This window comes from Furipterus horrens, unplaced genomic scaffold, assembly GCF_987537825.1.
Source record: "Furipterus horrens unplaced genomic scaffold, mFurHor1.1.pri manual_scaffold_4, whole genome shotgun sequence".
Classification (NCBI taxonomy): domain Eukaryota; kingdom Metazoa; phylum Chordata; class Mammalia; order Chiroptera; family Furipteridae; genus Furipterus; species Furipterus horrens.
In genome coordinates, this window is record NW_028327174.1 from 185,785,159 (window position 1) to 185,798,387 (window position 13,229).

The following is a 13,229-nucleotide window of genomic DNA, read 5'->3' on the forward strand; positions in this document are numbered from 1 at the left end:
AGTTTCACAAGGCACTTCACAAAAAAAGGAACTTTAAATGGATAATAAACATAACAAGATTTTAGATTTCACTGATAGAAAAATATAGATTAAAAATAACGAAAGTCATAATTTCAGAACCAATTCATTGGCAAACATTAGTCTGACATTACCATGTGTTGGTTATGAAGTGAAGCAGTAAGAAATTTCATGCACTGCTAGTGGGAGGTAAATTAATACAGCCATTTTGGAAATACAATCAGCATTACCAATTGAATTGAAAATAGGCATATACTATGATCTGATAAGTCTGCTTGTAGAGAGTCTCATGTATATGTACAACAGGAAACATGTTACCAATTGCCCCAAATTGAACTCAATCCAAATATGGATCATCAGAAAAGTGGGTAAATAAGTTATAGTAGATTCAAGGAATAGTAGAAACCAAGGAATATCATATCACAATGAACATGAAGCAACCGTAACACAATGGAAGACTCTCACAAGCGTAATTTGAGCGAAAATCCAGACACAATTAATACCTGCCCTATGAATCCTTCCATGCAAAGTTCAGAAACAGGCAGAACTTAACAATACTGCTAGAAAAGCATCCATAAATAGTGAAACATAAAGAAAAACAAAACATAAGTATCAAACAAGTCAAGATGTAGGATTCTTCTAGGGAGAAGGGAGAAAGTTATGATCAGGGAGAAGCATATGGGGAGTTTCTGAGATACTGCCAATGTTCTGCTTTGAAATTAGTGTGGTTTTTACACTGTTACATGTTTTATTATCATTCGTTAGCTCTACATATGTTTTATGCACTTTTCTACAGTATATGAAATATGAAAATAAGAATGTTAATAACTGTTTTCTTTTTGTTTTAAAACAAACACTTTGAGAGACAATAAAATTGAAAGGTTAAGGGCAAAGCTCTGAAATCTATAAACCTGGATTCATACCCCACTCCATCCATCAAGCAACCAGCCCCATGGCTTTGCACTAGTTAACTGCTCTAAAAGTCAGGAGTTCTAACCTCCACTGCACTTTGCAATCACCTTGGAAGCTTTTAAAAAAAGACTGAAGTCCAGGTCCCACCTTCAGAGGTTCTGATTTCACTGGTGGATCATAGCCTGAGCATTGACAGTTTTTAAAATTTCTCAGGTGTCTCTAATGGGCAGCCCCAGCTGAGAACCACTGCTCCAAGTCCTAGCGTCCTCATCTGCAGAACTGTGATGATAATGATGACAACAGAAGCTTATAAGGATGAAATGTGATATTGTGTGTAGAATGCTTATGACAGTACCGGGAATTCAATGCATTCAACTCATTAAACTACTCAGCCTATTACTTACAAACACATTTGGAAGTTTAATTGCAACTGTTAGTGAAGAATCATAAGAAACAGATGGTATTTGTAAGAAATAGAATTGGATGAAAATAGGAATGCGAAGGAATCTAAGAGAAGAATCCTGGTTGGTATGCTCTTGGGGATAAGGGGGTGACCTAGAAAAGGAAGCAGACCAGTCTTTTGACTTCAGTTATCTAGACACAATCTCAGTTACTCTCTGTTGTGATTTTCCAAGTTTTTATGAGTAATTCAAAATCCAGTGAAAGGCTTGGCATTATGTTCACTGGCCTTCCTGTGGGTGGAATCTTAGAAATGCTAGTTTGTGCCTTATAGACATAATGTTCTCTTTGTTTGAAGATTTTGTTTTCTAACCAAGGAAATAATTAATTAAGCTTGAATTCTCCCATCCCCCTCTATGATGTTCTATACAGCAGCTGGTACTCATTTGGGACATGATATCATTTTGCTTGGAATCCATGGTGATATAGAATTTGTTTATTGTCATGAACATGTTACAAAGTGGATTTGTGATTTTCTAAGCAATCACTAATCATTGAATTAGAAATTTCCTTCATGCAGACAAAATAAAAAATCTACTTAATTTCAGATGTCCAAAAAAAAATCTTTTTCTAACTAAGTTAAGCCCTTAAAAAGTATTAAATATCTGGAATTCATAATAACATCAAGTTTTCTTTGACTAAGTAAACTGATTTGTCATTTTCAAAAACCACTCTAGTTGAATGGGTTATTATACTTATTCCCTTTAATTGTTATTTAGCAAATAAACACTGAAGTAAAATGTCCAGCAAAGGGAAAAATGTGAAGAGAAGATGCCCTAAACAATGAGGACCTCACAGCGGTGGTGAAAACAGTTGCGGGAATCTGTTGACCGTCTTGGCTTTCAGCTAAATTTCCTCTAGTCCACCTGTCAAATACCAAGAAAAATCAGTGTATTTTGCAGAGGCTGACATCTCCAGCTCTCTCTCCTCTGACCTCTTTCCTCCCGACCTCTTGACCTAGCCTGCAGGAGCAGCTCTGAGCAACTGTGCCCAGCACCTGGGAGGGAATAAACTCTGCAGGGGCCAACAAGTCAGCATTCCACAAAGAACATTGTGGCTGGATAACTCAACAGATTCAGCTGTTATCCTTGCCGCACCCTGGATCTAGGCTTCCACCCAAATCTCCTCCTTCTTCGCTATTGAAAAATATAAGCCAAGGCCCCCAGACTTTCTTCTCGTCCCTCCCCCGCCAGTCCCCCCTTCTTCCCACCACTGTATCTCCCTGTCTGCCAGCCTCTCCACTGTGCCTTGTGAAACCTCACGTCCATAAGAAACAAACTCCCTTTGGTCTACAAGTGTTTCCTTGAGCATCTCCCCAACGTTACTGACAAATGAACTTAATAGCTTCCTTTCCAAACCTGTCATTCCATTAGGCAAAATCACCCCTTTGGTCACCAGGACACCAACCGTTGGAGTGAACATGACCTTCTACTCCCATTTGCTTCTGATATCAATCTGTTGCCATGTCTTGAAATTCTAGCTCTCGTGACTTTGTGCAAGGAAGGGAGATCTAGATGGGCCTGGACTCAGTTATTAACTGTCCTGTTTTTAAAGATTTTTTCAAATGGAAAGTTTCAAACATACAGGTAAACACAGAGCTTACTCCATGTACCCACCATCAAACCTCATCAGATTTTAATATTTTACAATACTGTATTTGATTCCATTTCCTTTTTGAAAAATAAATAAAGCTCAGAAACATCGAGTGAGTTTCCCTGGGTCCACAGCACATACCCAGCACAGTGCCTAAGACACAGTACATTCAAAGAATCATTTTCTCAAGAATACATTTCCTCAAGTATGTTTATGAGCCTCTTTGAGTCCCAATCCTTTATCTCCCTATCTCCCTTTACAATCTGCTTCTTTGAATATGTATATTGCTATCTGCTTTAGTTGTCTCTCAATATTTTTCTTGCAATATATCTGGGGATGTGCATCTTCCTATTTCTGTTTATTTTTATTCCCCTGCCATGCCATTCATTCTGTCTTTCATTCAATAATAACTATTTCATAAGCACCTACTATGTGCCAGGCAGTATTCTAGGCCCTTCAGATATGTAGCTGTCAACCTTTTTTCTCTACATAGCTTTTCTCTTTGCTGATACCTCTTGTTTTCTGACCATTTACCAATCTGTTTTTCTTTTATCATCTCTGCCCTTATACCTCTTCCCACATTTCCCCTCACCTAACTGATTACAAAAGAAAATGAAAGCATTATTTTATCCATTGTTTTTACATTAGAATGATGTGTTCTCCATAGGTTAATTTTTAAAAAATTGATTAAGAAATCACTTCCTATTGGATAATGTTCAATAGGACATTTGAGAGTAGAACCAAGTCTTCAAAGACTGTTATTTCTCACCAAGTACCCCGTATCCCAACAATACTTGAATATTCCCCATACTACAAATTTTCTCCTAGGCCTACAGATTTATTTCCAGGTTCTTTGTTATACAGGATGCTCTCAACCTGGATTTGTCAAGGTTCTTTGGAGATGTGGCTGCCACATGTCTCCAGCACTGAGTACAATGCCTGGTGCACAGGACAAGCTCCAGAAAAGTTCATTGTATTTTTTTAAAAAAAACAACAACAATAAAAACCTAGTAACTCATGACTTGGTACAGCCTGTTCTCTTTTAGCTGACAGGCCACCACAGATACAAATTCCTCTGCTTTAATTGATTGGTCAAGACAGAAAAAGAAAAGATAAGAACAGACAAGGAAGAACTCATGATAGTTGTCACTCAGAAAAAATGAGAAACTCTGAGAGAGTTCTCTAACCCCATGAGAAAGAACAATCAGAGGTGGTGTAAAAGCAACTGCAAATAGTTTTTCTCCTTATTAATCCTTCAGGGGAAGAAAACCTGTTCCAAGTAGAAGACGTGACAGCTGCAGTTCTACCAGCACATTCCACAAGTCACAAGAAAATGGATAGAATTCAAATACTCTCTGATAACAGGATGAAGAAGCTTCCAAAGAAAAATACCAGGAAAAGGGACTTGGAGCATTTTCTCCCTTAGAAAATGAAAGAATTAAGCCAAATGGATCTGGAAGACCCCAGTGAATCAGTGTTTACCAAGAAGATGGCATTGAATGCCCCTGTGAAGGTTTACAAAGAGAGGCATGGCATCAGTGCTAAATCAAACAAGCAGAAAGTTAAAATATAATCAGTCATCTCTTCTCTCTAGGCCCCACCCTGGTCCAAGCTGGTTTACAATACCTCGAAGAGGAGTGAGAATTTTAAGGCCAGAGATAAAGCCCTTTATGGCTTATTCCCTTAGGAACTTAGTGATTAAGCTCATTTAGAAATCGAGGGAGAGCTGTTTGAGAAGATAAGCACTCTTAGCAAAGCAGTGCCCAGACTCTTGGGGCAGCTGCTAAATAAGACCACACCCTCAGAAGAGGACAACATGTGGCAACACCTACATGCAATGCAATGAAATCACCCCAGTGGGTGGGAGGGCGGGCTTGTTAAAAATTCATATTTCTGGATTCCAGCTCTTTCCTATTGAATCGAGGTTTACGCACAGAGAAGTAGCTCAGCGTTGAATAATGAGGAAGTTTTAAAAAACAAAACAGGAGATCCGATCAAGATGGTGGCATAGGCGGACGTGGCTCACCTCTTTGCTCACCTCTTAGCACAACCACATCAAAGTTACAACTAAAATATAAAACAACCATAGTCTGATAACTACGAAATTAAAGAAATCACATCCATTGAGACAGGTAGGAGGGGCGCAGATGAGGAACGGGCTGATCCTACACACACATGGGGGTGGATAAAAATTGGGGAAGGCTATCTCAGGAACAAGGAGTCCCAACCCCACACCAGGCCCCCAAGCCCAGGGTTCCAGTGCCAGGAAGATAAGTCCCCACAACTTCTTGGTGCAAAAACTAGTGGGGATTGAGTGGTTGGAAGAAACTGCTGGAGCCCCAAGTAGTTCCTCTTAAAGAACCTAAGCATGGACTCACCTACTCAGACTCACTCCCTCTGAGCTCCAGCACTGGGTAGCAGCTTGAAAGGCACCAGTGGCATACAGGGAGAAACTGAAGTGTCTAGCATCAAGGTGAGCAGAGGCCATTGTCCCTTTTCTGAACTGTCACCCCACAAAGCCAGCAAGCTGGTGCCATATCTGAGACACCATCAACCTAGCCAACACTGTTTGACCCACCTTGGAAACCCCCAGAGAATCCGCCCCACCCAGCTTAAAGGCCCACCCACGCTACTTTTCCTTATGAATGGTTGGTTTGGGCTCATGCTTCACAACTTCCTAAATCTTCTCAAAAAAGCAACAGCTGACCTCAGTGAGCTCAAGTGCTGGCAATACCAGCAGTCAGCTTAGATTCATAGCTTAGCTTCGCCTGGGAATCTCCACGACCAACACAAGTAGCAGCCATCTCAGATGGCCTTATAGCTCAGGCAGGGTGCCCTGGGCAAAACACAGGTGGGGGCTGACCTTAGCCTGCACCACCCGGGAAACTCCAGGGCTAGGACACCCAGTAAAGAGCTACAGGCCACATTGGAGAACCACCACCCTGTCCCTGCACAGCTGATCCTCCACGGAGGGAGAAGGTGGGTCGCCAATGGTCAAAGCCAGTTCTTGCAGCTCACTAGCCTGGGAAAATCCTTCCTATTGACCTGCCAACATCAACCAAGGCTCACTACAGGAGGAGGGTGTACTTAGCCTCCACTAAAGGTGCACCTTGAGTACCCAGCTTGGGTGCTAGGGGAGGCTGGGCCACTGGACCCTAGAGGACACCTACTACATTAGGCCATGCTACCAAGACACAGAGTTGAAAAAGCTCTACCTAGTACACAGAAACAAACGCAGGGAGGCTGCTAACTTGAGGAGGCAAAGAACTATGGCCCAAATGAAAGAACAGAACTAAACAAAATGGAGATACCAACCTATAAGGTGAATTTAAAATACTGGTGATCAGGATGCTCAGAGAAATGATTGGTTATGGCCACAAAATAAAGGAGGAAGTGGAGGTTATACAAAGTGAAATAAAATATATATATACAGGGAACCAACAGTGATGGGAAGGAAGCCAGGACTCAAATCAAAAGTTTGGAACAAAAGGAAAAAATTAACATTCACCTGGAACATAAAGAAAAAAATGAGAATTTTAAAAAATCAAGGAGAGGATTAGGAACCTCTGGAACAACTTTAAATGTGCCAGTATCCAAACCATAGGGGTGCCAGAAGGAGAAGAGGAAGAGAAAGAAATTGAAAACATACCTGAAAAAAGAATGAAAGAAAATTTTCCTAATTTGGCAAAGGAAACAGACATACAAGTCCAGGAAGCACAGAAAGTCCCAAACAAGTTGGACCCAAAGAGAACCACACCAAGATACATCACAATTAAAATATCAAAAGTTAAAGATAAAGAGAGAATCTTAAAAGCAGCAAGAGAAAAGCAGAGAGTTACCTACAAAGGGGTTCCCATAAGACTGTCAGCTGATTTCTCAAAAGAAACTTTGCAGGCAAGAAGGGGCTGGCAAAAAGTATTCAAAGTGATGAAAAGCAAGGACCTACAACCAAGATAACTCTATCCAGCAAAACTATCATTTAGAATGGAAGGGCAGATGAAGTGCTTTCCAGACAAGGTAAAGCTAAAGGAGCTCATCATCACCAAGCCATTATTATTTGAAATGTTAAAGGGACTTATTTAAGAAAAATAAGATCAAAACTATGATCATTAAAATGACAACAAACTCACAACTATCAACAACTGAATCTAAAAAGACATTTAAAAACTAAGCAAACACCCAGAACAGGAACAAAATCACAGGTATGGAGATCATTTGGAGGGTTATCAGCTGGGAGGGGGAAGGGGGAGAAAGTGGGAAGTGTTACGGAGATCAAGAAGCATAACTGGTAGGAACAAAATAGACAGGGGGATGTTAAGAATAGTATAAGAAAGGATGAAGCCAAAGAACTTACATGCAGGACCCATGGACATGAACTAAGTGGGGGACAGATTGCTGGAGGGAAGGGAGGGTACTGGGTGGAGGGGGGCCAAGGGAAAAAATAGGGACAACTGTAAGAGCATAATCAATAAAATATACTTAAAAAAATAAAAAGTAAAAAACAAAACTAAACAAAAAATACTACACTTTCCTCAGTAGGCTTCAGTCAAATCCAAACGTATTACGATACTTCTCTGGTATCTTTCTTCTCCACTTGCGTAAGACTATGAGGCTCAAATGAACTTCAGCTTGTTTCCCTGGTGGTGAATACACATGAGTTAGAGAAGCAGAGGCTCAGAAGTCTAAGAATCACAATGCCTGTAGCTGGCGCAAGGTTTTAGGTGTCCAAACAGCAACCTGCCCTGTGCCTCTGCTCTGGGGCCATCCTGCCTCAATGGAAGGGCTGAGAAACAGCAGGCAGGAAACCCCCCCTACAGTGCAGAGCCTCAAGACTTCCCTCCTGCTTAGATTTGTAACATTGCACTTCGTATTCTTACATTTACCACGTTATCCTATTTAGTTTTCTGTGTCAGCAGATTTATGTACTTTTGATATTACCATTTCATTATTCTAATACATTCCTTTTATGGAACTCTCATTTCTTACTAATTAAATTGTTAAAATAGTTCATAGTTCTTTTTTTTTTTTAATTTAGTGATAAAGCAATTATAGTGAATGTTCATTATAGCAGCTAAGTGGTGGCTTTATCAGTGCTGACTGTACACTTTTTAAAACTTTCTATATGTTTGAAATTTTTCATAATAAAATATTGGGAAGGGGGAATTCCAAAGATACAGAAAGGACAGAGTGGAAAGTAAACTGCTCCCTTCTCCTGTCACTTCAGTCTAATTCCCAGAAGATAATCACTGTTAACAATTTCTTATCTATTCTTCTAGAAATTGTCTAGGCATATACAAGCACTATTTTTTCCTACCTGGTAGCATACATCACATACATAAGTGCATAAAAGCAAGTCTGAGCCTTGCTTTTCACAGTTATCAACACATCAGGAATATCTTTTCAAATCAGTAGGCAGAAATCAGTCTCATTTTTTAGTTGATGTATGAAATTTCATCTTGTGAATCAGTCTCATTTTTTAGTTGATGTATGAAATTTCATCTTGTGAATATACATAATGAGCAGTAGCACATTGAGAGATATACAGGCTGTACAGGTTGCCTTTAGCTTGGTTATCTGTTTTGCTGACTCGTATCTATGCATATGTGTTGCAGCAAACATCTAATACTGCTGTCTTTTTAAAATTCATTAAGTACGATTTAGGATAAAATCCTAAAAGCAAAAGTGATGAGTCAAAATTTGTACTGAAATGTTATAAGACATTGCAAAATTGACTCCTAAAAAGTCACAGCAACTTATATGTCCATAAAGAGTGTTCATTTTCCTACATCCTCAAATATGCTTAATAGTTTGAAGCACTTTAATCTTTACCAATCTCATGAGTGAAAAAAATAAACTCTGATTTAAATCTCATTTCTTTAATTTAAGAAAATGAGCATCTTTTTTATATATTTGCCTTTTTTTTTTTCAAAAAACTGCTGATTTGTGTTATTCACCTTAATTATATTAGGGTTTTGTACTTTTTCTTGCTGATTTAGTTAGAAGCTTTTTGTGCTTTAAAGAAATTAACGTATTTGCCATGCATGCTATAAAAAGATATTGCAAATAGGTCTTTTGCCTTATTATCTTATTTGCAGTATCTTTTGCGTTGCAGAAGTTCGGAGTAAAGTTTCACCATAAAAACAGCTTTTCATGATTATACAAACAATAAAACAAAAAATAAGTGATCATTACAGTGAATTGGAATAATACGGAACGCACCGTCTGGTCTCACTTACACGTGGAATCTAAAAACAAACAAAACAGCTAAAACAAATAAACTCAAATAAACAGAAAACAGATTGTTATTCGGGAGGAATACAACTCGGTGAAGGTAGTCAAAAGATACAAACTTCTTATAAGATAAGTAAGTTCTGGGGGTGCAATGTACAGATGGTGACTATAGTTACCAATCCAGTCTATGTGCCACATAATGTCTCGGTCAACAACCTACCGCATATACTACAGTAGTCCCATAAGATCATAACAGAGCTGAAAAATTCCTACCGCCTCGTGACATGACAGCCCTGGTAAGGTCAGAGCGCAATGCATTAGTCACATGTGCATGGTGATGCTCTTGTAAACAAACCCACTGCCCTGCCAGTCATACGAAAGTATAGCACCCACAATTATGTATGCTACTTAATACTTGATAATGATAAAAATGACTATGTTACTGGTTTATGTATTCAGTATACTTTTTATCATTAGTTTAATGTATGCTCTTTCTACTTTTCAAAACAAAGGCTTGCTGTAAAACGGTGTGCCGTGTTACCCCGGCAGCAGCCTCCTACACCTCATGTTTACTGCGTCTCTTAAACCGTTTTCTCTTATGCTTGATTAAATCTCAGGTTGTTTTGTCCAGTACCATGCTGCACAGGTTTCTATCCTAGGAGCAATAAGCAACACCATACAGCCTAGATGTGTAGTGGGCTATACCACCTAGGTTTGTGTAAGTGCACTCGCTCTTTATCATGTTCACACAATGACAAAATCGCCTAAGGATGCATTTCCCAGAATGTATCCCCATCGGTATGGAGCAAATGTATTGTATATCTGGTAACTGCTAAGAGAATGTAGATCGATAAAGAGACAAACACACACACACACACACCCTTCAACATATATATATATATACACACACACACACACACACATATATATATATATATATGTTGAAGGGTGTGTGTGTGTGTGTGTGTGTGTGCATATACACTGTATATCAACCTATATATATATATCTCAACCTATATGTGTTATATATGTGATATATATATATCAACCTATGCATATGTTATATGTGATGTATATATCAACTGAAATGTTTAGTTCATCCATGTAATGAAATACGATGCATCAATTTTGAACACATGTTGTAGCTTTGTTATGTGAAAAAGCAGTTTACAAAATAATTCATACTTAACATCTATACAATGCTTTGCAATTTACAAGCAGCATCCTGCCATGTGATACTCCCTACGACTCTGAAATATGTCACCATCACCATTCTGTAGATGATAACACTGAGAGTCAGGAACCAAGGAATTTTTCTAAACACTTTATCACACTGCCTGAAGGTGAGAGAGGGGGGTGGCAGGAGCAAGAATACATAATATTGTTAAAGGGATTGATCTTGCCATAGTTATGAATATTACAAATCTTTTGAATTCTAATTGTAGAAGCATATATCCCAAAATTACAAATTTGTTATCAAAATTCAAATTCCCAGCATAATCCTAATGTACACAGTTTATGCATATTTATTAAACCCATTCAAAATTTAGCTTGTATGTCTCAAAAGAAGTTCTCAGTAGGGACTGTGTCTGATGATGCATACCGTAATGACACCACTCCCTCATTATTTCTTGTAACAAGACTAATATACCAGGCAATCCTAACTTGGAACTGTTTCTACATTAAGTTAGAATTGCATTTTCTCCTTCTGTCAATTCCATTTTGTTTTCCACAGAAAGTCAAGCAGGAACACTTGCTGCTAAATGTCCCATTAGCATTCTCTGACCTTCTCTGCAGTTGGGCTGCAACTGGGAACCTGCTGTGGCCATTGAGACACACAAAAGAAATAGAAAAAGCCACTTATAATGTCTGGAGTGGTCCAAGACACCAGGGAGCAGCCAGAGCATACCCAATGAAGGACAGAAGAAAAATAAGGCCCTGCTGGACTACAGTAAGGGAAGGAAGATCCTGAAGATCTGGAGCCACAGGATCATCTTCATCTGAAAACCAGGGGCACTTCTGGGAAAGCTGGTGACATAAATACATATTTACAATTCTCTCCTCCATAAAACAGGCTATAATCTAAAAAGAAAGCAAGAAATGAAGGAAGCACAATTAATGAACAAAAATAACCCATGGGGAAAAAAAACAGGAAAAAGTTCCAACCTCATAGTGCAAACCTCAATAACTAATTGAATCCACATACCACTATTCTTAAAAGAATTGTGCAGTGAGGTAGGATAAAGTGAAAGAAACTTAGTGGAAAACACTAATGCCCCCTAATTTGGAGAGAGAAATTTGGAGCTGGTAGATCAGGAAGAAATGAAAGTCCACATAGAGCCAATGCCCACCCACCCCCCTTATCCCCCTCTGCATAAAAACACCCTGAGGCCATGAGTTTGGACAGGCAGGAGAGTTTCCTCTGGCCAAGAGATGTTGGGAACAAAGAAGGTGGCAAGCCAACACCAGCGCTTTGGGCCATTACCACCCTGAAAGCACCTGATCTCCAAAGAAGACAACAGAATTTAGCTGGTTCATCTCCATTTCCAACCCAGGTCTTCCTTCCTTTCCTGACTCTGCCATAGAATCTGTAAAAGGTAAAGACTCAATTTCCCTGCCTCCCAACAGTAGGAGTCACCATGACACATTCGCGGTCGAAGAAATGTAGGCAGAAGTTTCTTGGTGTTGCCACTTTCTCTCCCCCTTTCTCCCTCCTGGAATAAATACATGCACAGCCTGGAGGTGCAGCAGACAGTGCTGAAAACATCAGGAATCTACACTTGGTTGCATCATCGAGTCACCCACCAGGACTGACCACCCTGGACTTCTTGCTTTCTGCTTAATCTATAATGGATGGGCTATTGTTACTTGAAACTGAACACAATTCTAAGACCACAAAATACCTCCTAGGAGCCAAGCCACTATTCAATGAGCACCAACACTAGGAGAGCAGTACCAAGAAAGGGCAGATGATCTAGCAGGGGTCTCTTGCAATAACGACCTAGATATGATCAGACATTAGACAAGGCAGTAACAGTGGGGATGGAATAAAGGAGAGAGACTTAAGAGGTACCTGGAAAAAATGGGCCAACTTACCTCTTTTTGTTACAGAAACAGGGGAGTCCAAAAAACCCCAGAGTTTGCAGCTGGGGGATGGGGAAAAGGAAGCACTTTTAGAATGCCTCCACATGCCTGAGGCTGGTGGCTAGTGTCTTTTTTTATGCAAAATGGCTTTAATGCATCCAAAGCCTCAGGTAGATGGGAGGGGACTTGGACCAGGGGAAGGTATGGAGAAAGCACACAGAGCCTGCATGGGGTTCTGTGAATGGTCAAAACTGGTTACCGCACCCACTGCATCAGAGGATGTAGTCAGGGATTTAAAAATAAGCAGCAGACATTTTAGCCAGGCTGACTGTGCGGATTTGAGTGGGAACAGACTGACCATGTGGATTACAAAAGGACTAACTATGCAGTTTACAAGGAGGCTGAGAATCCACGAGGTTCTGGATTAAAAGCTGGTGGACCCCATAACACAGAAGAGGTCTCCCCAATCAGAACTGAGTGATTGGCAGCTGCTGGTAAAGCTGAACTGTGTTTGGAAAGTAGGGAAAGGGTTTCTCTGACTTTTCTAAAACTAGCCTGGTTTGGTAGGGGGAGGCAAGGATATGTGTTTATGGGTGTTTTAAGAACATAAGACCTAACCACAGAAATCCGCAAATAGCTAAATCTATATAACTGTTAAATAAACTGTTCTTTTTCTTTTCACTAAACTCTGGTGTTGAGAGTTATAATTTTGGTGGCGGGCAATCAGGCCCCTAACTAAAGAGCCCGTGGGTTTGTTTTCAATTGGAGCAGCCCAGGGGTTCTGTAACATTTTTGCCCCAAACTTCCTCAAAATGGGAAAAGGAACATAAAAATGGGAGAAAATCTGCATCCATGCTAACGATTGAAAAAGGATGCCTTTGTATGGCTTCTGAATGATTCTGATAAAACTAGGTGGAAAGATAACACCTAGA